Source organism: Caretta caretta, chromosome 7 (assembly GCF_965140235.1).
Source record: "Caretta caretta isolate rCarCar2 chromosome 7, rCarCar1.hap1, whole genome shotgun sequence".
In the NCBI taxonomy this organism is placed as follows: domain Eukaryota; kingdom Metazoa; phylum Chordata; order Testudines; family Cheloniidae; genus Caretta; species Caretta caretta.
This window is the reverse complement of record NC_134212.1, coordinates 102560463-102577657: the sequence shown is the minus strand read 5'-3', so window position 1 is coordinate 102577657 and position 17195 is coordinate 102560463. Positions and strand designations below refer to the sequence as shown.

The 17195-nt window shown below is 44.8% G+C and overlaps 1 protein-coding gene across 5 annotated transcripts in view; it reads left to right on the top strand.

The window, feature by feature from the left end:
* PTPRE (protein tyrosine phosphatase receptor type E) overlaps positions 1–17195 on the top strand; it is a 270155-nt gene that overhangs the window by 74967 nt on the left and 177993 nt on the right. The window contains exon 1 of one of the 5 annotated variants that reach the window (XM_048857793.2): positions 1830–1846. The exons of the other annotated variants lie outside the window; for them this stretch is intronic. The gene's annotated coding sequence lies outside the window, so the exon portion shown is untranslated. Of the gene's footprint in view, positions 1–1829; positions 1847–17195 lie in introns of those variants that run through there. 5 annotated transcript variants of the gene reach the window in all.

Here is a 17195-nt window from a genome sequence, read left to right as displayed (position 1 = left end):
TTCAGCATATACATACTATCTTGTAAACAAATCTTCATGGTCCCATCAAAGTCAATGGGAGTTTTGCCATTGGTTTCAATAGGGCCAGAATTTCACCTTTTCAACGGCTCCTTGCTTTCCTAAATGTGCTGACTTCAGTTTCACCCAGAGACATTATGGGATGGTGCGTCTCTCTCTTAAAACAGAGTGGAAATCCTTCTTCATTAGGCAAACCATATGATAAATACTCCAAAAAAGTTCCAAAGAAGCAGGATTACTGATGAGCCTGAGATGCAAAATTAAAATCCAGATATCAAACTCCTCAGAGCCTGGAATGCTTATGATTCAGAAGATGGCTAAGTTGCCTCTGTGCTCTCTTAAAACCTGATTGGCTTATTTTGTCTTCTCGCTGTATGAGAGCCTTCTAACTCTCTAGGTATATGCAACAGTTTACAAAGGCAATCCTGACACTTTCAAGTAAATCTCTTTCCCCAGATTGAATCGTAACCTCCCTAACTTGGAGGTAAGCTCCTGGTTTATTTTTCCTGAAGGTTCAGAAGAGAAAAGCAAGCTTTTAACATTCGGTTAGCACAATGTTACAAATTTTCTGGAACTTTTCAAATATAAAACATACTCTCCCCTTCCCCTATATATTTTACTGAGAGTACGTCTACACTGTGATAAAAGAGGCGGCATGGCCGTGGCTTGCCCAGGTCGGCTAACTTGGGTTCACAGGGTGTGGGCTTCCTGGCTATAAAATTGCAGTGTAGACATTTGGGCTCGGGCTAGAGCCCAGGCTCTGAGACCCTACGAGCAGAATGGGTACAATCAGCTCTGAGACTCCATGCCGTGGGTTTTTTATCACAGTGTAGACAACCCTAAATTATATAAGGAATACTTACATTGGGAATCAGCCTTGAAATTCAGTTCCATGCTTGTGAATTGTAGGAAATGTCTCAGACCTCTTGGGTAGGAATGTCTTTCCAAAGGCCCATCTGCCCAGCTCTTCTAATCTGGAGGCTAGATGCGATAGGACTGGGAGCCAGTCAGCTGGAGTAGATTTGAGCGTCCCTGACACTACGCGCATAGCATTATTGAGTTGAGTGTCAAGGAGTTTAGTGCGAGTGCTATGAGACCATACTGATGCACAATATTCAGCTGCAGAATATACCAAGGCAATTGTTGTGGTTCGTAAAGTCCGTGGACTGGAGCCCCATGATGTTCCAGCCAATTTTCTGATAAGCGTGACACGAGACCTGACCTTATCATGGATGTTCTCGAGATGTTATCGAAAGGTCAGACTCCGGTCCAGTGTTACACCAAGATACTTTGGATTAGCTTCGTGGTTGATGCTCTCACCGCAGAACTGCACATCAAGTTTGGTATTAGCCATTTTATTGTTCAGATGGAAAGCAGTTACCATGGAGGTTTTTTTGGATTAGGCCTAAATTTCCAGCATTCGAAATAATCAGCCATTGTGCTAAGATCTCGGGTTAGGGTGCAGCTGATGGTATGGAGGCTTGTATGCTGAACAGCCAGGGCAATATCATCCGCATACATGAATTTCCTTGACTCCGTTGCTGATATATCCACGGTGTATAGATTAAAAAGTATTGGGGCCAGGTCAGAGCCCTGAGGGATGCCTGAGTTCAGAGTTCTTGGTCTACTGATCTCGTCATTAAGGTGTACCTTAAAGTGTAGGTCTCCAGTCACTGCCACCAGGAGGCAGATCATTTGTCGACAGTGAATTACGAGGGAGACCTTGAGGAGGAGGCTCTGTCTCCAGACAGTGTTGTATGCTGAGGACGGATCAACAAGGGTGATTCCTGTCTTCAGCTTACGTTGGAATCCTGCCTCAGTGTTGCTGGTAAGCTAAGCTACTTGGTCACAGCAGTTCCCCTTCGGGCGAAATCCTGCCTGCTCCACTGGGAGGATGTATTCAATAATATCAGACAGACGGTAGAGCAGCACCCGTTCCATGAGCTTGCAGGGTGGTGGGGAGTGGGAAGACATTGAGTTTCTTCGATAAAATTGCTCCGCAGCACTGGGCTAATGTATTCTGACATAAGTTTGGCAGAGAACTACTTTCAGCTGATAGAAAAAAATGAGTCCAATGCTGCGGCATTGGTTCTCAATCGCTGCTACCCTGAATGGCAGAGATAAATGAGAAAAGGAAGTCATTAGTTTGTTTAACTTAGCTAAGTGTGTATGTATACACATACATAAGTATGCACACACACACTTTATACAGTTATGTCTCTAATATGTAATAGAACTAACTTATTTCCTCCCTTTTTTTAATTACATCAAAGCATGTTTTTAGTAAACTGCTATGATTTACTAAGCTGTCGGGTATTTCTACAGCCCTGAAATGATCTCAATAGAAGATATAAAATGGGGACTCATCGTAAAACTACGACTTATGTGTCATTTAAAAATTTTGAATTATTCTATTGGGAAGGGTGAGAAATCTCAGAATTTGAGGAACTGTTACCTAAATCCAAGAGAGTGGTTCTCTAAGGCCCTATCCTGCGAAGGTTAACACACGTATAATTTTAAGCACACGACTAGCCCCTTTGAAGTTAATGGGACCAGCCCTTCTTATTATTAATCATATGCATAAGTCTTTGTAGGATCAAGGCCTAGGATTTCACAGAAAATAGGTAGTTTTATTTTATGCTACAAGAAAATAGAGACCTGAAAAGGCACTTTAAATATTTACTGCTTTAATTAGTATTCTCAGTATTAGAGAATTGCTGCTGCTGTGTTGTTCAAAGTATTGCTCTAACCTGCTGCTTGAAATAGAAAATGAAATGTTAAAAACTTTTTTCTAAGTACAATTTTACTATCCATGCATATGTAAATTCATTACTTTCATATTGAAGATGCTCCATGATGCTATTGCTAACCTGTTTCATCAGAAAAGATTGTGAAAACATAGCAACTTTGATCACTGTTTAGTTTCCCATGCAGTGGAGTTAAAAATATCATTTCATGTAAGTCACAGTGCTTTGCTGAACCTGAAAAAAATCTAAAAGGAAGTGCTTATGGTCCTCTAAAGAACAGACTTAGGGGAGCTCTGCTCAACTGAAGCTTTTACTTTTTTTTTTTTTAAATTACTGCTTAATTCGATCTTCATACTTACTGACTCATTTGTTATGTCAGGCTAAGTGAAGGGAAAATGTAATCATTCTGATATGTGAAAATCTATAGTGATACATGCTAAATCTTTCTATTAAAGGAAAAATAATGAATATATCTTTTTCCAGTTTTTTTGCTAGTTAGGTTGTACAAAGCCAGAGAAATTCAGTTTTGCATGGCGAGCTGCATTAAAAACTGCTGAAGATAAAACTGGCTGCCCCAGTGTGTCGTCCCCTGACACCTCAAACCTGCAGGTGGGCATGAAATACACATCCTCTGCATTTATGGATTGGGATAGTAGCTTCAACTCTTTCATGCACTGTGTGTGGGATTCTCAGACACTGAAATCATGCCGTCATGGATCCAGTGATCTCTCCGCATTTCCCTTAGCACTAACTGGGCCCAGATGCCCTCCCCTCTTCCCCCGCACAGCAGGTTTGTCCATTTTCCCCTCCCCCATATACTCAGACAGTGAGACTCAAGTGGTAATCAGGAGCCTTTCAGTTGCCGTCTACACCTGAATGAATTTCACCCTCGATCCATAATATGAAATGACAAGTGAACAAAATGTAATATAACTGAATATCTAGATGATAAGCTTGTCTTAGGCCTTGTCTATACAGAGTTTTGTCGACTAAAGTCATGCCGACACTCAAAAATCGGTATTGCATGTTCACACTCACTCCCTTTGTTAGCAGAGCATGTCCGCAGTTGGGGTACTATCATTGACGGTGTGAGCAATGCACAGTGGGTACCTATCCCACAGTCCAGCTCAACACCTTCTGCCCTGTGGGAAGGCGGAGTGGATCACGACACATCTTTGGACCGGGCTCAGTGTCCCATGATGAAATGTTTTCTGTCCCAGCATTCTATGGGCTTCCAGCTTTCTTTCACGGCATTTTTCAATGGCCTTTGTTTGCTGTGCACTCTGGCATCTTTGTGAGAAGGGATGGTGTGATGAGTTGCCCCCCACTTTCCGGGGTGCCACCTGGTATAATTGGGTCCTACTGAACCCGCCCATTCTATCAGCCTGGGCTCCCTCACTCTGTCCTGCTGTGCCAGGCTCTCAAGCCTCCTCTAGCACACACACAGGTAGGGCCACACCTAAGGACACAAACACTGAAATCAACTCTGTGTGGGAAGACTCAGCTAGGGGATTGCCTAGTACTCAAGTGCACACCCAAAATGGTATTGTGTTGCAGTGCAAAGAAATCTGTACAGCGTAAGCTCATGAAAATTGCCCCCTCGCTCAATGTGGAGGAAGATATGCACAGCCTCACCCCTCCCCCGCCCCCGTTACGAATTGCACAAACTGGGTTTTAGAAAACAAAACAAATTTATTAACTACAAAGGATAGATTTTTACGTGATTATAAGGGATAGCAAGCAGATCAAAGTAGATTACTGAACAAATAAAGCAAACACGCAAACTAAGCTTAATACACTGAAAAGAAACTGGCTACAAGTAGTAATTTCTCACCCGAAATGTTGTTTTAAGTAAGTTGCAGAGATTCTTGAAGACAAACTTCTTTTGCTTACAGCTTAGAATTCCAGACATTCCTTTCACAGGCCAGACACCTTCTAGCCTGGGTCTAGTTCTTCCTCAGTTCAGTCTTAGGCGTTGTTAGCAGTCATCTTGGGTGGGGATTCAGTAAAGAACTGACCCTGATTAACTCACTCCCCAGCCCTAAATAGGATTTACATATGGTGGGAAGCCTTTGTTTCCCAGTTTGATTCCACACCTCATAAAAAATGAAAAATACTAGTAGTCCAAGATGGTGTCCAGTACCAGGTGACATGATTACATGACCCTGCAGTGTCAAAGCAGCGTCCCAGGAAGCTTTTCAGGAAGGTGGGAGATTAGCATCTTCAAAGACCTATTGTTCTCCCTAATGATTTATTGACTAAGCAGCCAGACTGATTGTATTTTGTTTGGTGGGTGTTTCCCAGGTGCAAACACTTTCGCAATTGATACATAGTCAGTATTCCTAACTTCAGATACCGAAATGATACATGCATCCATACAAATAGGATAATCACATTCAGAAAATCCTAACCTTTCCAATGATATCTCACATGACCCATCTTGCATAAAACATATCTTAGTTATGCCATATTCATATCATAACAATATTTCTATGAAGAATATGGAGCTTGGTGCCACAGATGGATCCTGCGCTGCTCTCCTTTGCACTGATAACTGGGATTAAGATATCACGGATGGCAGTGCAGTTAATCACGAAGTTCCTTACTGAAGAAGACTCCCAGTTGCCTGACATGCTGTGTGATACGGATAGGAGCAACTTTAGATTGCTTTTGACATTCACGGAACCGCTGCAGATGGTGGACCGTTGCTTTTGGGCTCAGGAAACAAGCACTGAATGGTGGGATCGGATCATCATGCAGGTCTGGGGTGACGAGCAGTGGCTACAGAATTTTCAGATGCGGAAAGCCAGCTTCCTGGAACTGTGTGTGGAGTTCGCTCCCGCACTACGGTGCAAGGACACAAGAATGAGAGCTGCACTATTGGTAGAGAAGCGTGTTGCAATTACGGTGTGGAAGCTGGTGACTCCAGACTACTACCAGTAGGTAGTGAATCAATTTAGAGTCAGGAAGTCGACCACTGAGGCTGCATTAATGCAAGTGTGCAGGGCAATTAATTGCATCCTGCTACAAAGGACTGTGACTCTGGGAAATGTGTGAAATAGTGGACAGCTTTGCAGAAATGGGTTTCCTTAACTATGGAGGGGCGATAGATAGCGCACACATTCCAATTTTGGCACCAGATCACCTTGCAATGGAGTACATCAATAGGAAGGAGGTACTTCTCCATGGTGTTGCAGGTGCTTGTGGATCACCGTGGGCATTTCACTGACATCAACGCGGGGTGGTCAGGAAAGGTGCATGATGCATGCATCTTCAGGAATACCAGCCAGTACAGAAAGCTACAAGCGGGGACTTTCTTTCCAGACCAGAAGATTACAGTGAAGGATGTTGAAATGCCCATAGTGATCCAGGGAGACCTGGCATACCCCTTACAGTCATGGCTCATGAAACTTACACGGGAAACCTGGACAGCAGTAAGGAGTGGTTCAACAACAGGCTGCGTTTGTGCCAGAAGACAGTGGAGTGTGCCTTTGGCAGATTAAAGGCACACTGGCAATGCCTTTATGGCAGGTTAGACCTCAATTACTCATGATAATATTACCATGGTTACAGCTGCGTGTTGTACGTTGCATAATCTTTATGAAGCTAAGGGTGAAAGGTTTGCTCAGGGCTGGAGTGTTGAGGCAGAGACCACTTGACTGCTGATTTTGAGCAGCCAGATACCAGGGCTTAGCAGAGGGGCCCAGAGGGGGGCAATTTGAATCAGGGAGGCTTTGAGGCAACACTCTGAAAATGAGAACCAGTCATGTATTCTCTGTGATTGGTGCTGCAATGTTACATTACATGTAGTTTTCATGGAACAGTGAAATTTGGGGCCTTACATTCCAGTAAGCAAATGATTGACCTGCCTGTGTATGTATTGGTAGCGCTTGCTATCTCAATTTTGTGGGAAACAAATAAAGATGTTACCATTCAAAAACTCGGCTTTTATTGCACAAGAAACAACACGCACACGTGCGCGTGCACGCACACAAAGATGCTCGGTGGGAAAGGAGGTATCAGGGAAGGGCAGACTTTCAGAGCTGTGTGTAGGTCCAGCTATCATTTTGAAAGTTGTCTGAGGAGTGGAGTACAGCGGAAAGTGAGAAGTCCTAGAAAGTGGAAAGGACGGCACAGGTGGAGTTGGGGGGCAGGGGGCACAGAAAAGAGTTCTGAATATGCTGCAGGGGAGGGTGGGCAAGTATCTGCTCAGTCTGCAGCATTATTAACGACTTCAGAATCTGCATTTGCTCCTCTGTGACTTTAATTATCCGCTCAGTAGCGTCCTTAACAAACTCCTGATTTTCTTTTCTGTCCTGCCTTTTGGCTTCCCTCCATTCCTTGCATTCCCTTTTCTCTGCATTGGAGAAGTGCAATACCTCCCAGAGTATGTCGTCTTTGCTCCGGCTTGGGTGCTTTCTTATCTGGCGGAGACACTTGGCCGTTGTGTGGTGTGTTCCTCAAGGCCACATCTGCTGAAGCACAAGGAACAGTGCACAGAAGCATGATGGTTAAGTTACGCACAGTATTGAAACATTTCAGTAAAATACGCCTCTGGTAACATAATAGTCACTTTCTGATTGACCCTTGGCAAGCACACAAGTCGGCAAACATCCAAAGCATGGCGAGTGTTGGCTTGGGGTGGGGGTAGGGTGACCAGACAGCAAGTATGAAAAATTGGGATGGGAGTAGGGAGTAATAGGTGCCTATATGACACTAAGCCCTAAATATCGGGACTGTCCCTATAAAATCGGGACATCTGGTCACCCTAGGGCAGGGGGAACGCTCTACATGGGGAAAAAAGCACTCCACAAGTGTTGCGGTGCTGCCAACTAGGGAAAAAAAATTCTAAAATTCTCCCACACTTTCCATGGGCGGGGGTCATTGTAGCTGATATCTCACTGCTGAAGGTAAGAAGATAAGCGAGATTACATCTACTACATGCTTGTGGCTTCTGTCCTGGTCCCTATGCTGCTCGCCTGTGTACCACAAGTGATTGCCAAATGGTGCAGGAAAATTTCCTACAATGAGGGAAGGAACAAAGCAGCTCTGCCAAGGAACCTTTTGCAGAGGACTGTCGAGTACCTCCAGGAAACTTTCCTAGAGATTTCTCTGGAGGATTCCCGTGAGATCTCGGCGTGCATCAACACCCTGTTCCATCATACCGATTAGCTACACAGGGAAATGTCTAGCTCACAGAAACACAGCCAGCCTTATACATTTCTACACCCTGAAGCCACCTCCCCACTACACAAACCACAGGCACTTACCAGGCATCTCCTCTCCTGCTTCTTGCTTGCCAGAGAGCAATTGCTGAGACTGGCTAGACACCTCCGGAGTGGTGAACTGTTCCTGGTTGCCTGCCCCACCGGGCCACCCCGCTGGGAGTTCCACATCATCGTCTAACTCCACCTCTTCATCAATGACTTCATCCTCCAGGTTTGGTCCTCTTTCCGCCACCTGCAGGCTCACCAAAGTATCCACGGGGTTCGTGGAGGTGGATCGTCACTGAGGATAGCGTCCAGCTCCTTATAGAACCGGCAGGTCTTAAGTGCAGCAACAGAGCAACAGTTTGCCTCCCTCGCCATGTGGTACGCCTACCTCAGCTCCTTTGTCTATGCTCTGCACTGCCGTGTGTCCCAGTCATAGCCTTTTTACACAAGCCTCGTGAAATCTGCCCGAAGGTATCAAAATTCCAACACCACAAATGCAGCTGGGACTGCACAGCCTCCTCTCCCCATAAACTGAGCAGATCCAGCAGCTCCGAGCAGGAGAGCATCTGCTGCAATAAGCTGCAATGGTTACCTGGGAAAAGGCAATGAGACCTCTCCATGCTGAGCCAAGAGGAAATGGAATTTCAAAATTTCCCGAGGCTTTTAAAGGGTTGGTTGTTTACCTGGCTGCGGGCAGGGCCGTCCCTAGCTATTCTGGGGCCCTACATAGCCCCCCCCAAGGGGTGTGTGTGTGTGTGGGGCCCCAGCCCTGTGTGAGGAGGGAGTGGGGGGGGCTGCTCCCAGGCCTCTGTGGGAGGCAGGAGGGCTGGCTTGGGGGGGAGGTCGGAACCACCCCCCAGCACTCACCAGCGGCACGGCTGGAGCCGGTGAGTGCAGGCCCGGCACTTCTGCAGACCTCAGGTGAGTGGGGGTGGGGCTGGGGCGGAGCAGGGGCAGGAAGAGGTGAGGCTGGGGGGGGGAAGGGTGGGATGGGAAGAGCCAGAGCAGGGGCTGGAGCTGCGCAGCTGTGTACTTTGCATATGGGTAAGGACGGCCCTGGCTGCAGGGCAGTGGAGTTCAAACTGCTGACCAGCGTGGTCAGGATGGCCGTTGTGGGACACCTCTTGGAGGCCAATTAAAGCGATAAAATCAAGCGTGCTGCCAGCACTGGCACTTTGTTGACAGAAATTTTGTGCAAAAAGCCTGATGTCTCTTGTTGGAGTGGTTTTATTTTGTTGCCAGAACAAGGCGTTTTTGCCGCCAAAAGTTGCATCGTAGTGCGTATGCATTCACTGTTTTGTCGACAAAGCTCTTCAGTGTAGACAAGGTCCTAAATTCACTGACCTGTGTATTTTTGCATTGTAAATTGGGAGCTTTGTGGCCCACAAACAGGTTTTTCTTGTCCGTGTTGCTTAGTAAGTAGAAACGGATGGCTCTGGCAGAAACAGATCTCTTGTCAGCTTCCTTTGTAAGTTGGTGCCATAATTCACATTGAGACAGAGCAAACTGGAAATCTAAAAAGTAGTTTGAATGTAAGTTGCCGAAACAGGAAATCAGTCCTAGAAGGCTCAAGGAGGTGCTAAACGCCCTCCTCTCCCAATGACTTTCGTGGTATTTGATGGTACTCAGCTCTTCACAGGATGGAGCACTAAATATACTTACCAGATAGATAAATTCTCCCCTTACTGCAGAAGTGTTTTTTTTAAACAGTTAAATATTTGTGTAGATGTTTTTAATTGTGGAAAGATAAAAATTAAGTTCTTGGTACTGATGATTTTCTTTTCCTCGTTCTTGGTATAGATGCAATGCTCTGTAAAATACTGAACATATCTGAGAGGTTGCTGTTAAGAATTAGGTCCCTTTGCTCCTAATTGGGGCAAAGTATGAAAGGAAGCAAATAAGAAGTAAAATAGGATGACAAATGCACCAAAATGCAAGAAGTGCCAATGAGAAATGACTCTCCTTGTCTTGTCTTGGTAGTGCACAGCAGTCCCTCACCCCCACCCCAGCAAATTCTACTTAATTTGGCAAGAGAGGGAGAATATGGGTAGACATGGTGTCAAAGTAAGGGGTTTGTTTTGTTTTCTTTTGGGAAGGGGTTTGGCTACATTACATGACTGTCTAAGCTAAAAGTTTGTCATGCAGGTCATCCGAAGCAGGTGCCAATCAACCTTGACACCACACCAGGGAATCATGTATTCTCTTTGTGCTACATTTTACAGAAAAGCCTAATTAAATATTAGGGAATGCCCGAAATAGATTGGAACTAATCTCTCTCTTTCTCTCCCTCCCCCCCCCCCCCCCGCCGTATAAAGGGAAGCTTTCTTTGAATTAGGAACCCAACTTGACAGAGCTCAGAGAAGGAAATTAATTAATTTATTAGAACCTTCACAAAATTGAATTCCTATGGGTTATGGAGAAGTATGCTGGTGAATGATTTCATATAGAATATGCTTTTAAGACTAGTTAAACCTGCTTGTGGCCAAGATTCCCCTAACACACGTTTCTATTATATTTCTACAGATCTATTAATCAGATGCAATTTTTCTAATTTCCCTTCAGGAAGATATTCACTAAGTATAATGTAATGATTCAAAAACTGCAGACATATCTCCACTGTTACAATGATCAACACCCCCCACAACACACCTTTCAAGATCCATGGATCTTTTACATGTGCCTATCACAACATGTGGTGTCCCTCCTCCAGTACACTGTACCCAATAAGTATGTGGGTGAAACCATGCGGTCACAATGCTCTTGAACGAAATCATGCAGGAAAATGATGAGAGACAAAAACACCATATCACCTGTGGGAGAACACTTTTCACCAAGTAATCACTCTACATCTGACCTATCAGTCTTTATCCTCAAAGGAAACCTGCACAATGAGCCTGAGAGCTTAATTTCATAACTTTGCTGGAGACTAAGAATAATGGACTGAATAGAAACACTGGATTTATGACTTATTACACCAATCTATAACCCACTAACAACACTCCTCCTGCTAAAAGAAAAGGAGTACTTGTGGCACCTTAGAGACTAACCGATTTATTTGAGCATGAGCTGAAGTGAGCTGTAGCTCACTTCATCGGATGCATACCGTGGAAACTGCAGCAGACTTTATATACACACAGAGATCATGAAACAATACCTCCTCCCACCCCACTGTCCTGCTGGTAATAGCTTATCTAAAGTGATCATCAAGTTGGGCCATTTCCAGCACAAATCCAGGTTTTCTCACCCTCCACCCCCCCACACACAAACTCACTCTCCTACTGGTAATAGCCCATCCAAAGTGACAACTCTCTACACAATGTGCATGGTAATCAAGGTGGGCCATGTCCAGCACAAATCCAGGCTTTCTCACCCCCCCCCCCTTTTTTCCCGGGACACACACACACAAACTCACTCTCCTGCTGGCAATAAAGCTCATCCAAACTGACCACTCTCCAAGTTTAAATCCAAGTTTAACCAGAACGTCTGGGGGGGGGGGGGTAGGAAAAAACAAGGGGAAATAAGCTACCTTGCATAATGACTTAGCCACTCCCAGTCTTGGGTGTGTCTGTGTGGATTTGATCTTGTGCTTTTTCAGGAAGTTTCTTGAGCAAATGCTGTGGTTGCTATTGGTAACTCTCAGTGGGATCATAGGGTAATGGCTTGTAGAAACTGGTGTTGGAGAGCTGCCGAGCAGCCTCTTGTTCATATTCTGACCTATTCATGATGACAACAGTACCTCCTTTGTCAGCCTTTTTGATTATGATGTCAGAGTTGTTTCTGAGGCTGTGGATGGCATTGCGTTCCGCATGGCTGAGGTTATGGGGCAAGTGATGCTGCTTTTCCACAATTTCAGCCCGTGCACGTCGGCGGAAGCACTCTATGTAGAAGTCCAGTCTGCTGTTTCGACCTTCAGGAGGAGTCCACCTAGAATCCTTCTTTCTGTAGTGTTGGTAGGGAGGCCTCTGTGGATTAGTATGTTGTTTCAGAGGTATTTTGGAAATATTCCTTGAGTCGGAGACGTCGAAAATAGGATTCTAGGTCACCACAGAACTGTATCATGTTCGTGGGGGTGGAGGGGCAGAAGGAGAGGCCCCGAGATAGGACAGCTGCTTCTGCTGGGCTGAGAGTATAGTTGGATAGGTTAACAATTTTGCTAGGTGGGTTGAGGGAACCATTGCTGTGGCCCCTTGTAGCATGTAGTAGTTTAGAAAGTTTAGTGTCCTTTTTCTTTTGTAGAGAAGCAAAGTGTGAATTGTAGACTCCCTCCTCAGGCCCTACGCTGCCAGCACTCCTAGCTACCTTCGAGACACCACTGACTTCCTGAGGAAACTTCAATCCATCGGTGATCTTCCTGATAACACCATCCTGGCCACTATGGATGTAGAAGCCCTCTACACCAACATTCCACACAAAGATGGACTACAAGCCGTCAAGAACACTATCCCCGATGTCACGGCTAACCTGGTGGCTGAACTTTGTGACTTTGTCCTTACCCATAACTATTTTACATTTGGGGACAATGTATACCTTCAGATCAGCGGCACTGCTATGGGTACCCGCATGGCCCCACAGTATGCCAACATTTTTATGGCTGATTTAGAACAACGCTTCCTCAGCTCTCGTCCCCTAAAGCCCCTACTCTACTTGTGCTATATTGATGACATCTTCATCATCTGGACCCATGGAAAAGAAGCCCTTGAGGAATTCCACCAGGATTTCAACAACTTCCATCCCACCATCAACCTCAGCCTGGTCCAGTCTACACAAGAGATCCACTTCCTGGACACTACAGTGCTCATAAACAATGGTCACATAAACACCACCCTATACTGGAAACCTAATGACCGCTATTCCTACCTACATGCCTCCAGCTTTCACCCTGACCACACCACACGATCCATCGTCTACAGCCAAGCTCTGCGATACAACCGCATTTGCTCCAACCCCTCACACAGAGACAAACACCTACAAGATCTCTGTCAAGCTTTCTTACAACTACAATACCCACCTGCGGAAGTGAAGAAACAGATTGATAGAGCCAGAAGAGTTCCCAGAAGTTACCTACTACAGGACAGGCCTAACAAAGAAAATAACAGAACGCCACTACCCGTCACCTTCAGCCCCCAACTAAAACCCCTCCAACGCATTATTAAGGATCTACAACCTATCCTAAAGGATGACCCAACACTCTCTCAAATCTTGGGAGACAGGCCAGTCCTTGCCTACAGACAGCCCCGCAACCTGAAGCAAATACTCACCAACAACCACATACCACACAACAGAACCACTAACCCAGGAACCTATCCTTGCAACAAAGCCCGTTGCCAACTGTGCCCACATATCTATTCAGGGGACACCATCACAGGGCCTAATAACATCAGCCACACTATCAGAGGCTCGTTCACCTGCACATCCACCAATGTGATATATGCCATCATGTGCCAGCAGTGCCCCTCTGCCATTTACATTGGTCAAACTGGACAGTCTCTACGTAAAAGAATAAATGGACACAAATCAGATGTCAAGAATTATAACATTCATAAACCAGTCGGAGAACACTTCAATCTCTCTGGTCACGCAATCACAGACATGAAGGTCGCTATCTTAAAACAAAAAAACTTCAAATCCAGACTCCAGCGAGAAACTGCTGAATTGGAATTCATTTTCAAATTGGATACTATTAATTTAGGCTTAAATAGAGACTGGGAGTGGCTAAGTCATTATGCAAGGTAGCCTGTTTCCCCTTGTTTTTTCCTCCCCCCCCCCCCCCCGACGTTCTGGTTAAACTTGGATTTAAACTTGGAGAGTGGTCAGTTTGGATGAGCTACTGCCAGCAGGAGAGTGAGTTTGTGTGTGTGTGTGTGTGTGTGTGTCCCCTGGGAAAAAAAAAGGGGGGGGGTGAGAAAGCCTGGATTTGTGCTGGACATGGCCCACCTTGATTACCATGCACATTGTAGGGAGAGTGGTCACTTTTTGGACGAGCTATTACCAGCAGGATAGTGAGTTTGTGTGTGTGTGTTTTTGGAGGGGGGTGAGGGGGTGAGAGAACCTGGATTTGTGCAGGAAATGGCCCACCTTGATTATCATGCACATTGTGTAGAGAGTTGTCACTTTGGATGGGCTATTACCAGCAGGAGAGTGAGTTTGTGTGTGGGGGGGTGGAGGGTGAGAAAACCTGGATTTGTGCTGGAAATGGCCCAACTTGATGATCACTTTAGATAAGCTATTACCAGCAGGACAGTGGGGTGGGAGGAGGTATTGTTTCATGATCTCTGTGTGTATATAAAGTCTGCTGCAGTTTCCACGGTATGCATCCGATGAAGTGAGCTACAGCTCACGAAAGCTCATGCTCAGATAAATTGGTTAGTCTCTAAGGTGCCACAAGTACTCCTTTTCTTTTTGCGAATACAGACTAACACGGCTGTTACTCTGAAACCTCCTCCTGCTGTTTTCCCCCTTTCCTTTCACCCATGTGACTGAAGGAGTGTTAACAGGCCACTTCTCCTTGAATGGTCCCTTGAAATATGAGTTAACTGCTTATGCTAAACAATCTATACTACCTTGTATTTAGCTGTGGATCTCTACAGCTGAATTTGTGGATTTTTGTAGTGCACATTGTAGCAGCATTAAACAGTGGGGGTTTTAAATATCCTAAGTTTAGAAACACACATGCTGCTCTGAACAAGTAGCACAAATAAATCTAAACTCAGCCTTGCTGTCACCAGCTTGTCCTTGTAAAGCATTGAAAAATGATAAACAACAAAACAAAACTCCACACAATCAGCCAAACAATAAACAAAGTAAATGAGATATTTGTTATCCTCTGTACTTTGCCAAACACCATGATACTCGTACCAGTGGATGAGGTTGCTTTAAATCAGTGTTAGTTTGGGCAAATCTTTCCTAATTATTATAAAAAGAAAAGGAGTACTTGTGGCACCTTAGAGACTAACCAATTTATTTGAGCATGAGCTTTCGTGAGCTACAGCTCACTTCATCGGATGCATGAAAGCTCATGCTCAAATAAATTGGTTAGTCTCTAAGGTGCCACAAGTACTCCTTTTCTTTTTGCGAATACAGACTAACACGGCTGTTACTCTGAAACCTAATTATTATGTTCATTTTCATGGCAAAGTAAAACAAGATTGCAAAGTAAATGTTTAAAATCAAATTTACACAAGTTAAGAGGGAAGGTACTGTACATCTGGGGCCAGGCTTGGGTTATGGGGGAATGCAAATATCAGTTACAAGGTTCACTGGGTACGTACATATCACATGGCCAGCGTAGATCCAGATTGGGGCGTGGGAGTTTTTAAAGCGTCAGTGGATAAGTGGGCTCAGGTGCGCCACCTATGGAATGTATTAAGAGTCCAAGTCAGTATTTGGTGTAGAGAATAAGTACATGGGTGGGGTGTGTCCCTCGGTTCGTTAGGGAAGGATAGTACAGAAATTACAAATCCAGTTGTATATGTGCATTCAAGAAACAGGTCTGTTTATGTTTGAATTGGATAGTGCCAGGGTCAGTCAGCCCTTTTGCAGCAGCACATTGTAGACTATTCCAGAGTTTATAATGAATTATAAACCTTTTGTCACTGTGCCTCAGTGGGTCACAGCTGAGAATACCAAATACAGGACAGACTGCTGTGAAATAGGGCAGACTCACCCCAAACTGGTGGTTATTCTCTCATTAGATTACACCAAACCAGTAACAAAAGTGAACTTCTTTCTCACCACACTGGTTAATAAGAAGCCATAAATGCTGTCTCCTTAAGGCATTCCAGCCCTTGGCGCACCACCCAGACACTAGACTCTGATGAGTGGTTATTGAAAACCAATTTAATCAAATATAGGGTTTTTCTAATCCAAAGGGATCTGCCATTTTGCCCGGTCAATATATAAATCAGATTTTACCCAGTAATCACGCCACTGCCAATCCTTTAGTAACTAAAAAGAAGAGAGTTATAAATGGTTAATAGATCATATACAAACATGAGATTCTTTTCAGTGTGCATAGATCAGGATCATAGCAGTGACAGAATAAACTGCTAGCTTGCAAAAGCCTCTCCCTGCAATTACTCAAACGTATTGGGGGGTCATCAGTCTTTGTTTAAAGCTTCCTTGTTAGAAAGCCAGTCCAGAGAAATGAAGCAAGAAATAAAGACAAAATGGAGATGTTTTATGTGCCTTTTTTAATATCCCTTGCCATGTGCATTGAATTTTACTGTCTCAAACAAAGCTTGCAGACCAGGTACCCGGAAAATTACTGTCCCAAGATGGAGTTCAGGGTTACATAAGCATATCACATGTGCTTACATGTTTTGATGACTCACAGGGGCAGACATTGGTCCCTCGGAGACTTTAGGTATAAAGATGATACGTGTATATAAACAGGATAATCATATTCAGCAAATCATAACTTTTCCATTGACACCTTACATGACATACTTTGTACAAGATTTGTTGCAATTGTATAACAGTGGTAAATCAGGAGCTGTGGAAGCTCCCGAAAAGTGGGGAACCATGGCCCCACTCCTTCACACTGAGGCCCTGTCCCTACCCCTGCACTGCCTAGTCCCCTGAGGCCCTGATCCCCCACTACCTCTTCCCCACCCAGACCCTGCTCGTTCTGCTCCTCCCCCTCCCCTTACAGCTGGTGAAAAGTAATGGGGCCATGGCCCTCTGACCCCCACCTCAGGAAAAGGATGGAAAGCAAGGAGTGGGATATTCCTAATCTGTGATTTTAAACTTGCTTGCAGTTCTCTCTTCTTCCCCACTTCTGAGCATGTTGCTTCATCACTGGCCTCCTGACTGATTTGCTTTCTTTTACTCAATGTAAGTTAAACACAGAAGTGCCAAAAGTAAAATGTCTGTCTCCCAAGTCCAGCAATGATCATCTTGCCTGTTGAGTCATTTCTGGCCCTGTGAAGGTTCCTTCCCCACTCTGAACTCTTGGGTACAGATGTGGGGACCTGCATGAAAAATCCCCTAAGCTTATATTTACCAGCTTAGGTTAAAACTTCCCCAAGGTACAAACTATTTTACCTTTTGCCCTTGGACTTTATTGCTGCCCCACCAAGCATCTAACAAATATATAACAGGGAAAGAGCCCGCTTCAAAACGTCTTTCCCCCGCCAAATCCTCCCAAACCCTACACCCCTTTCCTGGGGAAGGCTTGATAAAAATGCTCACCAATTTGCATAGGTGAACACAGACCCAA